This window comes from Calypte anna, chromosome 1, assembly GCF_003957555.1.
Source record: "Calypte anna isolate BGI_N300 chromosome 1, bCalAnn1_v1.p, whole genome shotgun sequence".
NCBI classification, from domain to species: Eukaryota; Metazoa; Chordata; class Aves; order Apodiformes; family Trochilidae; genus Calypte; species Calypte anna.
This window is the reverse complement of record NC_044244.1, coordinates 173821892-173834704: the sequence shown is the minus strand read 5'-3', so window position 1 is coordinate 173834704 and position 12813 is coordinate 173821892. Positions and strand designations below refer to the sequence as shown.

The 12813-nt window shown below is 46.0% G+C and overlaps 1 protein-coding gene across 2 annotated transcripts in view; it reads right to left on the bottom strand.

Annotated features, from left to right (window-relative positions):
* Positions 1–10731, bottom strand: part of SMAD9 (SMAD family member 9) — a 36740-nt gene extending 26009 nt beyond the window's left edge. For both annotated transcript variants that reach the window (XM_030469318.1, XM_030469319.1), the window contains exon 1: positions 10634–10731. The gene's annotated coding sequence lies outside the window, so the exon portion shown is untranslated. The remainder of the gene's footprint in view (positions 1–10633) is intronic.
* Positions 10732–12813: the final 2082 nt, after the last annotated feature.

The following is a 12813-nucleotide window of genomic DNA, read 5'->3' as shown; positions in this document are numbered from 1 at the left end:
CAAGTATAAAGACCTGCTACACTAAGACCCAGCAATATGGCCACAAAGCATAAGGGACTAGGATACTTCTGCCTACTTCTAAACCCATTTTTCACCCTCCAGTGTAGAATTAGCCTGTAGGTCTTCAGGTCAACAGGAGCAATGTGTTCCTCCATGCATTCCACTGCAGCAACTTTCAGTAACTTCAGCCATCACTGTGAGCTTATGGTTTCCTAACTGGAGCCAGGTCCTGCTGAAGTCAGTAAGAGGGGAAATTAAATGTGCCCTTTTGTATGTCTCACACGGCAGCATGCTGACACACTATAGAAAGATTTTGGGAAATTTAGATTTCATTAAATGTAAAAAGGATCAGCTGTGTCAGGGAAGACTTGCATCACTTCTCAGCAGAATGTCTGTGCAAGCCAACCAGCTGATGAAGTTGCCCTCTAATTCATTTCCCATGGGTGTAGCAGGGCAATCGTTATCAGTCCTCATTAAATTTCACTCTAAGCTTTGTGCAGAAGGCAAAAATGGAAAACCACACAGATGCTAGTGAAAAGGAGCTTACAACACAACAGTGTGAACGCACAGTGTCCAGCCTCCCTCAAAAGCACAGCTGTGCAGGCGTGTGCAAGCACAGATGTGTGCAGATGTGTGCACAAATCTGGTCTGGGAATAAGCTCCGTGACGCTGCGTCCCCTCGGAGCGGCTGCCTGCGGTGAGAGGCACGGCTATCAGTCTTGGAAATGGCTGAGATCATCAGTCTGGGTGTCACTGCAGCAGCTCAGGAAGGCCACAGAGGGAGATTTTCTCAGAGGGTCGTCTAGACATAAGCTGAGCAGTTCTTGGAGATGCACGCAGCTGGAAAATGGAGTAGTGAGACAATTCTTAGCTGGAGGTCTGCCGCTCGCTGACTCAGTCCCAACAGCATCGGAAGGGAGAAAATTATTTAAGCCTAACAAGGTGAAGAGGGGTGCTGTGAACATACACTTGGTTAATTATTTTTACCAAGCATAGATTCAATTACTTCTAGCTAGCACGAAAGAGAAATACACAGGTTTTTTTCCTCAGGGTAACCAAGTCTTGATTTGGGTATCACGCGTGCCAAGCTGGCAGTGCCCAAGATGTACCCAGGGCTGGAAAAGATCAGTCAGTCACATCATCATTGCTGTCTGCCATGCAGATCTTCCACACTTCAGTGGAGAAAGGGGTTTAACAATAAATAAACAAACAAACAAACAAACAAAAAAACAACAAGTGTTTCTTACAAATACTCAGGCCTCTAATGTGGAAGACATCTCACCAACCTTTCCCTGGACCCACTCCCACATCCTAAGCCTGAAGCACCAGTCTTGTCAGCAGGGTTTTAAGGCACAGAGCTGGGCAGGAGACGTTTTCACACATGCATTCACTCTTGAAGTGAATGGCAGTCACATGGAAGTGCAGGCTTGAGGTGCCCAGCCACCACTGCTGCCACCCCAGTAACCCCCCTCATGGCTTGGGAACGGTGGCCACACGTTACTCTTGACATATGTAAATAACTCAAAAAGACTCATGTTTCACTTGTGACACCCACAACAGCTTTTGGGATTCCCCAAGGGCTTCTTCTTGTGCTTGGGACCTGCCAGACAAGGGTGTTGTTATGACCCTACCGGAAACCACTGTCTTGTACTCGTCAAAATACATTGAATAAATAATACGTTACCATGCTACTGAGGTCTTCAACAATCACAGAACATGACACTCAGGGTTTTAATTAAATGGGATGTAAAGAAGGTTGTCCTCATTATTTATTTTTTTTTAATTAAGATACTAAACCTGGTTTGACCCTGAACTGCTCCAACTGAAAACAGCTGCAATGATAGGAGGCAAAGTACTTGCAGTTCATGTTTATCCATGTTGCACACAGCCCTGCCAACATCTCCCTGTTTATTCCTGTAAGTTTAAATGAATAATGCAAGCTTCTTAAACTAATTTTCTTGTCTTTTTTTCAAGTTCTTTCTGAAAGTCCTTCTACATGGAACTTTATGTGAAGACATCAATATCAAAGAGCAAATCTCACAGTGCTTCATGCCTGTCTGGTCTCTCATCCACACTGTGGAGTCTTCATGGAACTCACTGACTCCTGGATAAAATAAAGACAGATTTTTATACCAGTGCCTAAACACCTTTGACTTCTAAAAGATTTCAATGACCTTGTGGAATCAATCTCACCTACTTGGTATCTTCCAGGCTCTCTTGATAGGAATAACACATTCTTGTTTGATATAAAGGACAGATTTGAGTATGTAAGCTACACACCTTAAGACAGCTACACAACCCTCCAAACATCAAACACTTACAGGTTCACTTAAAAACTGTAAATTCAGTTACAAAAGAACATTAAGTACCCAGCTCAAATTTGGACTGGGAAGGAATATACCATTTTCTGTGGTACGACTGCTCTTGGTTAGCACAGATTCTCAGAGCTTCCCCAAAGCTTTGCTAGTGTGACTTAAGATGGGGAGAAGAGAAGGGCATAGACATGGTAGCAGTATGTCAGTATGTCAGCAAAAAGCTGCTGCAAGCAGGATAGGGGCATTTTGTCTTTTCTGTCCACTTGAAGGAACAGGGAGAATGTATGTATAGGATAGCTACACATTGGGATAACTACCACTGCTTAAGTTTTGCAAGAGCAAATTACACTGCTTTCTTACCAGGAGACCTTGGAAGAAGAGACTAGAAGACACCTTGAGATAAGCTCTTCCAATCTTTCAGCTGCTATGACCAAGCAAATGAGCCCCACTCTTCAGATGCAGCATATAGCTGCCCTGGCCTTGGCCCCTGGGCTACCTGCATCCTGCTGCTTGGGGTAAACCCAAACCAGAGTGCTTGACTTTTTCACTGATTGTTGCCTTCGAAGATTGCCCACAGTACTTCAAGGCACCCCACAGAATCATCACAACCGAAGTCTGGGCAGAAATATGAAACTGGACCAATTTATCACTATGATCTCTCTTTGACTGTACTTCCTTCCCTTGGTATTAATTTTTAAAGGAAACCAGTGGCCGTGATGTTTACATGGAGTGAGCCGCCCTGTGTTCCCTGGCTGGGCCACACTGAAGTTTCTGAGATGCAATCCCACAGGGACACATCCTCTTCTCTGCCCCACGCCCTGCTCCCTGCAGGCAGGAGGAAGACCCCTTCATCCAGTCCCTGACTTAGTCCTTCCTGAGGCTGCCCTGGCTCAGTCTCAGACCAGCAGAGCCCCTGTTTCAGCTGCCCTCTTCCTGCAGAGCCAGAGGCTAAGGAGCACACATGCCATGGAGGAGTTCTGAGGACATTTTGGTGGGAGAAAGCAGGTGTATGGGAAGGTGCATCAACCTGCTCTGGGGAGCCCAAATGTCTTCTTATGCCTCTAGTTATCCCCATTTCACAGACAGTCAGCCCTACATTCCTCACATACCCACCATTCCCAGAGAAACTGTAGCAAAGCCCATCAGTGTTTCTAAAAATGGAAGGGTTGGAAATACACAAAAATAGAGTTCCTGCTTTAAAAATAAATGCTGACTCGTCTCTCGTAGAAAGCATGCAGCCAAGTGCCTCCAGAACAAACACTTTACAATGGAAGAAGGGGACTAGAAAAGAATTTTAGCTTCATTGCTGGCCTAAAGTTTATATTCACACTAATCAGATCCTGTAATCCTCGTTATCAATCACTGGCATTCTTGGAGCCATTCCCAAACACCCATTTCAGGAAAAGGATTTGCTTAGAGTTAGATATTAAGAATTCTGTGAGTAAGGATACATCTAAAGGACAATTACTTCACCAAATGCTCAAGTAGGATGAGATCTTATTCTGAAAGTTTAGTGTCTTAAGTTGTTAGAAAAAAGGCACTTTTGGAGCTCTGGTTGTACCTTTACAGTGCATACAGGGGAAATTGATAAAGCAAATGCCCTCTTCATATTGTAGAGAAGCACATCACATCTATCTAAAAAGAGACCAGAGGACCAGCTGGATGAGGTTCAGCACAGTGCTGAATACCTTCCTTTCCTGTGGGAACCGGCAGAACAGACGGGATGCTGGCTCCTGCTGGCACATTTACAAGGTCTGACCCTGGCGACGGGAACTTGGGTGCCAGATTCTCCCCAAGCAAGGACTTCATCTCATGCTTTCAAGATCTGCTGCCTTGTTGTACCAGGTATTTAGTGCCACAGTGGCAACCTGTGACACTGGGAGTTAGTGACCCTGCCCCTGTACCTGGCACTGGTGAGGCTGTGTTCAGTTCTGGGCCCTGCTGGAGCGAGTTCAGAGAAGGGCACCCAAGCCAAGCCAGTGAAGGGTCTGGAGAACAAGCCCTATGAGGAGTGGCTAAGAGAACTGGGAATGTTTAATTTGGAGAAAAGGAGGCTTATTGCTCTCTACAGCTACCTTAAAGGAGGTTGTAGAGAGGTGGGTGTTGCCTTCTTCTCTCAAGCAAATAATGATAGGACTAGAGGAAATGACCTGAAGTTGCCCCATGGGAGGTTTAGACTGGATATTAGGAAGAATTTCTTTACTGAGAGAGTAGTCAGGTGCTGGAATGAGCACAGCGGTGATGGGAGTGATCATCCCTGGAAGTATTAAAAAACCGTGTAGATGAGGCACTTCAGGACATGCTTTAGTAGGGTGGAGATTTTCTTTTTTCTGTGTTGACAGTTGTATGCAGTGATCTTAGAGGTCTTTTCCAAGCATGATAGTTCTGTTATTCTGTGAGTTTGCTGCCTCTAAGCACCCCACATTGACAGGGCACCCCCAGCTACCTGTAGCCTAGCACAGAGACTCCCTGACTAACACCCAAGGACCCAGAGACAGACATCTGAATGCAGTCACGGTGTTAACAAAGGAGACAACTTTTGCAGCAGATTTAGCATCACACCTCTAGGCAAATGAAAAATTGATCAATAGATCATACAGACCATCAGTAAAGTACTCAACAGGAAGAACTTCCAGAAATGCTTCCTCTCAGACTGACAACAGGCCTGGAGAGGGAGCAGCAGCACTGCCAACCACCGCTCCTCCCTCCCAGGTGAGAAAGCCCAACCAAGCACATACGTGGGGGATGTTTCACACACAAAAGGCTTTCCATATACATCATGTTAACAGTTTGCCACGGAATCATATTAGCATTTCATTGTGTTCAAACCATATCACATTCAAATCTGTTTCTCCTAAAAGGCTTTCATTGTGCATCACTGTGGGAAATTGCTAATGCAATAAGATTGACATATAGGTTCTCCTGCATCAACATCCGCAGTAATCTGTGCTAATTGAGCCCTCAGTGGCTTGTGAAACCCTGTAGGGGGGAGGAAGGGTGGAGCATCCACAGGGCCTGCATCTTGGAGAACTGCAAAAGAAGTGAGTGTAAAGGACAGGTAAGCACTAATATTAGTGTGGTTTATCTATACAAAGATCTGATTCGGTGGAAGGGATTGCCTTGGAAAAGAGGCCAATGCTGTCAAGCAACAGTACTGAAGCATTTTCCATTAAAATATCTGGATATGCTTGAAATCTCTACACAAGTTATTTCACAACAGGACTAAGAACAAAAGGAGAAAGAACTTGTCTATCTAGTTCCCTCCTGTGGGGGGAAAGGAGGAGACAGCTGGCCATTCCCAGTGACTTCAGCTGAAGATGTGGGTGCTCAGATTCCCTTCAAACCAGAACACTTGTTTATGAGATTAAATAGACTTCATATGCCTACATTTGAGCCTAGGTGTATAAGATGAGGGCTGGATTCTCTTTAATATGTAAAATGACATGCCACGGTATCAGGCAGCTTCAGTAAACACAGAATACCAAGCTAAAGTCAGAAATAAGTCACTTAGCCTGTAAAAGAAATATATCTCTCTTCCGCAAACCCACCCCAGGAGCCCAAGGAATACCACATCTTTCCAGGGCTGTTTCTCCCTTCCCTCTCACCTCCCAGCACTCAGCTCTGCCCCATGCAGCCCCTTTAGCTCGAGCCCCAAGCAGGTGGCTACCAAGAAGACTTGGTTCCAGCATCAGGACATGAAGCAGGGCAAGTATGGAAGCCACAGGCTGCTGCCTCATGGGATGAAACTTCATTTTCCCAGTTCTAGATGTCCTGTGGAGGCCTCATGCCCTGTGTGAAGTAATTCAAGATCTGTTGATGAGAGGGAGAGAAATTAGCTACCTCATATGTGCTGCAGGGTAAGAAACTGCACATTGGCAGCCGGGCCAGAGTAATTTGACAGAGACAAGTAGGTTTGGATAAGACAGGCCAGCAAGTAACCAAAAGGGAATCTTGAAAAGCCACACAAACTGCTTGTGCCTCCTGTCAGTTCTGTGCCAATTGGGCAGCATGTGGGATTGCATCCTGCCACAAGATTTCTCTCAGGTGCCTTGATTCCTGCGTCTGTCATACAGGTACCCTGATGGGGACAGCTTTATAAAGCACTAAAAACTCTCCTGATGAGGAACACTGCCCAAGGAGGCTTAAAAAAAGTAATGATTTTTTAATTAAGAAAAGGCACAGCACAAAGACACAAAAAAAAAGATGAAGTATTGCTTAAACATATTGATCTCAGCAGCAAGGTTATTTGCATTATGAAAGATGCTTCATTACATGGAGCCTTGCTATTAGCAGACACCACTTTCTGGAAAAGATATCACCACCAAGTCCCTGCTGGCTCCCTGCCTGCTGCTCTTCACAGCATGACTGTGTGACTGAGTACAACAGTGACTGAACAAACACAGAGTAATTGTCATTAAGAAATGACCAATCTTGCTCCTATTGTAGCCAGGTAATGAGGGTGAAAGGAAGCCTGAAGCAGAACAAACTGTAATGACTCTATGGGTCTGCTAATTTTCTTCCCTCCTCATTTCTCTCTTCCAGTGGATGGTGAGCTTGAGTTGAATAGTTCTGGGGAAGTCTGGAAGCAGGGAACGTTTTCAAACCTTAAATTAAGACCAAGCACACAGAGATACTCCAGAACAGGAGTCTGCATGGAGACGTTTCAGAAAGAAAAGCAAAAGATGAAGGATTTTGGCAGGGGTCATGCTGACTGGGAGCAGAACGTAGGTGGGAGAAAAGAGCTCGTTGGGAAACTGGAGGTTGCTGTATCAAGTTGGAGGGCTGCCACAGTGTGGACTAATGCTTTGGCAGCTGTGAACAAAAGGAAGAAGGAATGTAAGAAGTAACGCAAAGAAAAAGTGTCAAGAGACATCTGGAAGCATCAAGATCTGTGACGAAACAGAAGAGTCACAGATGATGCCAAGTTTGGCGTAAGGGAAGATGGTGATGTTACTGACAAGGAAAAAGAGTGGGACGGAAACAAGTTCTGCAGAGGAAGATGTGGGAAAGATAAGGCATTTCTCCTGCCAGTCAGAAACACACCTTGATCTTAATGTTGTCTCAAAAAGAGAGAGATCAAATTTCTTCTTTTGTTTTGTGTTTTTATGTAGGGTCAGCTGCATAAACTGGGAAATTGACTCCACTCTATGTCCACCTCCACTGTGTCCTTGCTGTGCCCTTGTCCAGAGGAGATGAACCTCAAAGCAAACTCCTCAACCTACCATCTCTCTCAAGATGTTGCAACAGTTCTTGCAGAAACCTGCAAGTGGTCCTACAGAATGATCTGTCTAAAAATCCTAAATATTTGCACAAAATTTGGTCTGAGGGTGTTTCACCTGCTTCGACTGAAACGCATACATGTACCAGTCAGGATTTCAGTCTGGGCTCTGATCCCACAGTCTATTAGATCCATTCATCTGCAAAAGCACAGCAAGGTTTTGAGCTGCTATAATAAATACACAGGGCCCTAAACTCTTTAATTCACCTCTTCATCTGTAAAATTCCCAGAGTATTAGCCATTCAAACATTACAGACAAAATGTAAAATGGGAAATAATTTGGGATATTTTTTTAAAATTAATTTTATTATACTGTCTTCAGAGCCTAATGCTTCCTTAGAACAAATGTTCTCAAAGACAGTAATAGGACAGCAATTATTCTCTCAAACTGGCACTGTTATTACTACCTTTTGCTATTAATGTACAAGAACACTAATGATTCTTTATACCTGCATGCAGCAGGAAACCAGGCAGTCTACCAGAACTACCTTTGCTATGTATGTTTTTGCTATGCTGTTTTCAGTTAAAATATTTATGATGTGTGGTTTTTTTTCTTTCTTGCCCATCCCTATAATTATTATTTGTAAGGAGTATATTGCACAGGAAACGGAATCTCTGTACTCTTCCTCTATACTTTTTTGCAACAGACAAATTACCCAAAGCATGTATCTTTTTTTCCCTCTGGCTCCCCTTAATCCTGGTAAATTTCTTTGAAACAGGGTGCCTAGAGTACTGCTGATGCTGAAATTACTGTTAGCCAGTATCAGACTGGTGATAAACTCTGGTTGGTGTTTTGGGTAGAGGTCACTTGTAATTAGTAGTCATTGTCCTTTTGAATTTAACAATGGAAAAATAAAACTTTATCGAGACAGATTAGCTGGCCATCAGAACTACAGCACTTTAGCATTCAGGAGAGAGGATTACATGACACGCTATCTCCCTAGCTGATAACAGCAGACAGCTAAGGATTCAAATGCGAGATGCAGAAAGTCTGTAAAAGAATAAAAGGAGGGAAAGGAAGATTAACTTTCCAGATGTAATGTGACACATCATACTGACACTGCTACACTCCTGTTTTACTGAGTTGGACCTCATCCTCTACCCACTGAAGACAACATGGGGCACTACTACCAGTTTGCATGAGAGCAGCTTCAAACCCAAGGTACCACCCTCTTCTCTACACACATCCCCCACCTTCTGCAGATATTTGGCTGGTGTGCATGTGCGTCTGAGCCTTGGGCAAGTGTGCTAATAAAATATTAATACTCAACTTCTTCACAAAGTTGTGCAGTTGACAGCTTAAAGCAAGCCCTTGTGCATATTTGTTTCAGCTGCTGAACACAAAGAAAAGCTTCTATCTCTCACTTGTATCACTTTACAAATCCTGGTTATCAGAAGGATTCATGATAAAATCAGCTTCATCCTGATCCCAGTCATTTTTGCAGAATTAATGTTTATCAGTTTGTGTGAGTTTAAAAAGTGACGATGTTTTTAACTCCATCATAATGGACTGATGAGAAATGGGAACTCCTGCCAAACTCAGTAAATATACTACAAGGTATCCTTTCTGATACAATTCACTTTAAATATATTTTTGAGCATGTTTATTTTAGCTACTACATCAAATTAACTAAATATTAAAAACAAAAACAAACAAAAAACAAGAAACAACAAGCCAACCACAAATCCCCAGCCTCTGCTTTAAAATCTAACAGGAAGCAAACATGAACCAGCCAGGCACTGGTACTTATCAAATCTGAAAGAAGGGAGTTGTCTGGCTTGATTAAAACAGATGAGGCTTGTCTGAGTGATGACACTTGTCCTACCATTGCTGAGGGGAAGTGTTTTGCAGCGCTTCCTTCAGCTTCTACTCTTGAAGATGAGGAGATCACACCTACCACACAAATGCACGCAGGGATGAGGATGCACCTTTCCACAATAGAGAGATACAAAGTACTAAAACTTCCATTATCTTCAGCATCCTTCCCAAACCATAGCAAAACTGAATACATTCCCGAGATGTGCACATCATTTCCCACTTCTGCCAAAGGAGAAAGCTCCTTCACTGAAAAGTTGACCGTTCTGGGGTTAGAATTTTTTCACTGCTTTATAAAACGCAAGTAATTAACAGCAACTCTGTGCACACACGCATCCATGTGTGTGTCATTTATTTTTATTCGCACTTAATGCCCCTTTTAGAGCAGATCTGGCTAGCATCAAATAAATTCACCCATAAAATCAAGGTAAGAAAACACAAAGTTACCGCACAATATCCAAATTGTTATAAATGAGTCAAACCTTGAATTCCCTCCACTTAGAGCAGCCTGGACATGGAGATAAAATTACAGTAATTCATAATTTGCCATATCCAGGGCTATTGTTTTGGGAAATGCTTGCTAACAACTAACGTTTTAACTTCGGAGCCAAAAAGAAAAAAAAAAAGAAAAAAGAGAGTCCCCGGTTGTAGCTGGAATACAAACCCAAATCCCAGCAATTCTGCTCCGTTTCGCTTGGGAGTGTGTCCAGGAGCGGGATTCTTGAACAGAAAATAACCTCTGAAAGGAAAAGTATTTCCAAGCCTGTCATGCGGGGTTTTGCTGGGTTGTTGATTTGGGGTTTTTTTGTTTGTTTGGGTTTTGGGGTTTTTTCTGTTTCTTAAACGTTAAGGCAAGAAATCCTAACAGTGGGGAGACTTGACAGCCTTCAGCCATCCATAAAAATGTTTTTTGTTTTTTTTTCCCCGCGCTCCTCCTTTCGCTCGCAGTCCTGGCGTCGGTTTGTCTCATCTCGCTGATGCCCCAGCCCCAGCCCCCGCCCAGCGCAGCGCAGCGGGACCGGCAGCCGCGGGGACACCGGCCCGGGGTGCCGCCGGGGCGGATGCTGCGGGGCCGCCGCCGCCTCGGGACCGGGAACAGAGCAGCACGGGGGAGGATGCGGGGCTGCCCCGCCGGCAAGTTTGGGGCGGCGGCGGTGGGATCATCCCCCCTGTGCCCTTCCCCGAGCCCCTCCCGGGACGCGGCCGGGAGCCCCCGGCTCTTACCTGCCACTGGGCTGGGGTCTCTGCGCGCCGCGGGCAGGAGCGGAGCTGCAGCTGCGGCGGCAGCGGCGGCGGCGGGGCCAGGGCGCAGCGGCGGCAGAAGCGGCAACAGCGGCAGCGGCAGCAGCGGCAGAGGCAGCAGCAGCCCCGACCGGCGTCAGTCAGGCGGGAGCCGACAGCCCGTATTAGTGCGCCGGGCTGGACCGCGGCCAGCCGCGCCGCTGCCGCTGGCCCGCCCCTGCAACCCCCCTACCCCCCCGCCGCGCCGCCCCGCCCTCACACACGGAGGGACAGACAGGCACACGGAGGGACAGACAGACACACGGACGGACAGACAGACACAGCGCACCCTCCTGTAGCCACACGCCCCGTGTGCCCCTTCCCCCCCTTCCGGCCGGCACATGGGCACGGCACCCCCCCCACTTCACAGAGTTCACCCCGCGGCACAGACACAGGCACAGAACCCACCGTTCCCACACCCCCGGCACACACGCACACTCCTCGCCCCGCACACCCGCACACACACACACCCGCACACACACTCACACACACACCCGCACACACACACACACGCACGGTCACCACTCGCCCCCAGCTCGCCGTCCCGTGGGAGTGCAGCCGCCTCAGGCGCCGCCATTTCCCCGCCCCGTGGCTCCCCGTGGAGGGGTCACCCCGATCCCTGCCCTGCCCCACGGCCCAACGCGGGGCTGGCGGCAGAGGACGCCCCTGGGGCCGTGTGGGGTCGGCGAAGCTTTTGTATGTGACCCCCAGGGCGCAACCTCAGCCCGGTGTCTCCATAGCCAGACCTTTGCCCATGGCTCTTCACAAAAGCCTCTGAGCACCAGAGGATGGGCACAGTGGCCAAGGAGGGTACAGGGCAACCTCATGCCCATCCTGCACTACTCTGGGTGATGCTGACCTGGCTTTAGGACACAGAGGACAAACTGCAGCTGTGGGCAGAGACTGGGGACATCCCCCTCTGAGATGGCTGGACCACAACAGAGGGATTTGGAGTCAGGGTTTGCCTGGGGTGTCCTACAGAAATCCCCTTCATCGAGTATTCACACCAGAGATCCGTGCCAAGGCAGACAGCTGCTGGCATCCCACAGACTGCAGAATCAGCATCTTCAGTTTGCTGTCCTGAAAATCTCCCTGCCAATTCTGTGAGCTGGGATCATAGGACCTCCGTTTAGCTTTGACATGCAAGGCAAATTAAAAGCAAACCAAAATAAACCATCAAAAATTGTGAATAAAATCAGTAATACCTGCACAGGAGTTTTTAATGGTCTCATCATCCATGGGACTGGTCAGAGAACCACGAACTTCAGCCACTCCTGGTGTGCAGATGTACTTTCTACTCTAGATACTACCCATTAAACTCTCACATTAATTGTGAGTAACCATTTCTAGCTATGCAGCTCATTGTATTAGCTGTAATAAGGAAGGACTGAAAGAGAAATATCAGGGAAGTCAAGTGACTTCAAGGACACTAGAAATAAAAAGTACTCGTGAAACAGGGGGTCTAGACAGTGCTAGGAATAGGTACCAGATGAACATGACCTGGGTTGCATTGAGGAGTTCCAGTTATATTGCACTGAGCCTTTTGAGTTCAATCAATAAATAAGATTAAAATTACCATCCTGCTGACATTTTCTCCAAAATATTTTAAATTGTAAAACATGAAAAAAAAGCTAATGTTGTTTGAGTAGACATCAAAAAGCCACAATTAAATTATACTTCCTCAGGGCAAATTTATGGAGGCATGTGTGTGAGGAGGTTGTAGGAGAACAGTGAGATACAATGGAACATCCTAAATACCTCTGTTTCCCACTTCGGCCAAAAACATCTTAAAATTCCCAGCAGCTTTCCCATTGCTGTTTTTCAAATCTGCTACAGGAAACTTCTTGACAGATGAGTGGCAGAAGAGATGCTGTTATTTATAAATCACTGTAAACATTTATAAAGTGCCAATCACACATTCTAACTCAGGGGGACTTGAGATTCTATATCCATAAAGCTGTTTATTTTTAACTTACTCACTTCAGACATCACACTGCAAATGTTACACAGTTAACAGACAGTCAGGGTGGCTTGGCTGAGGTGTGATGTGTATCTTACTGAGACATGGCTCTTGATCATGAGTGAGGGCTCTCGTACCCAAGGTCTGCTGCATCTCACTGCAT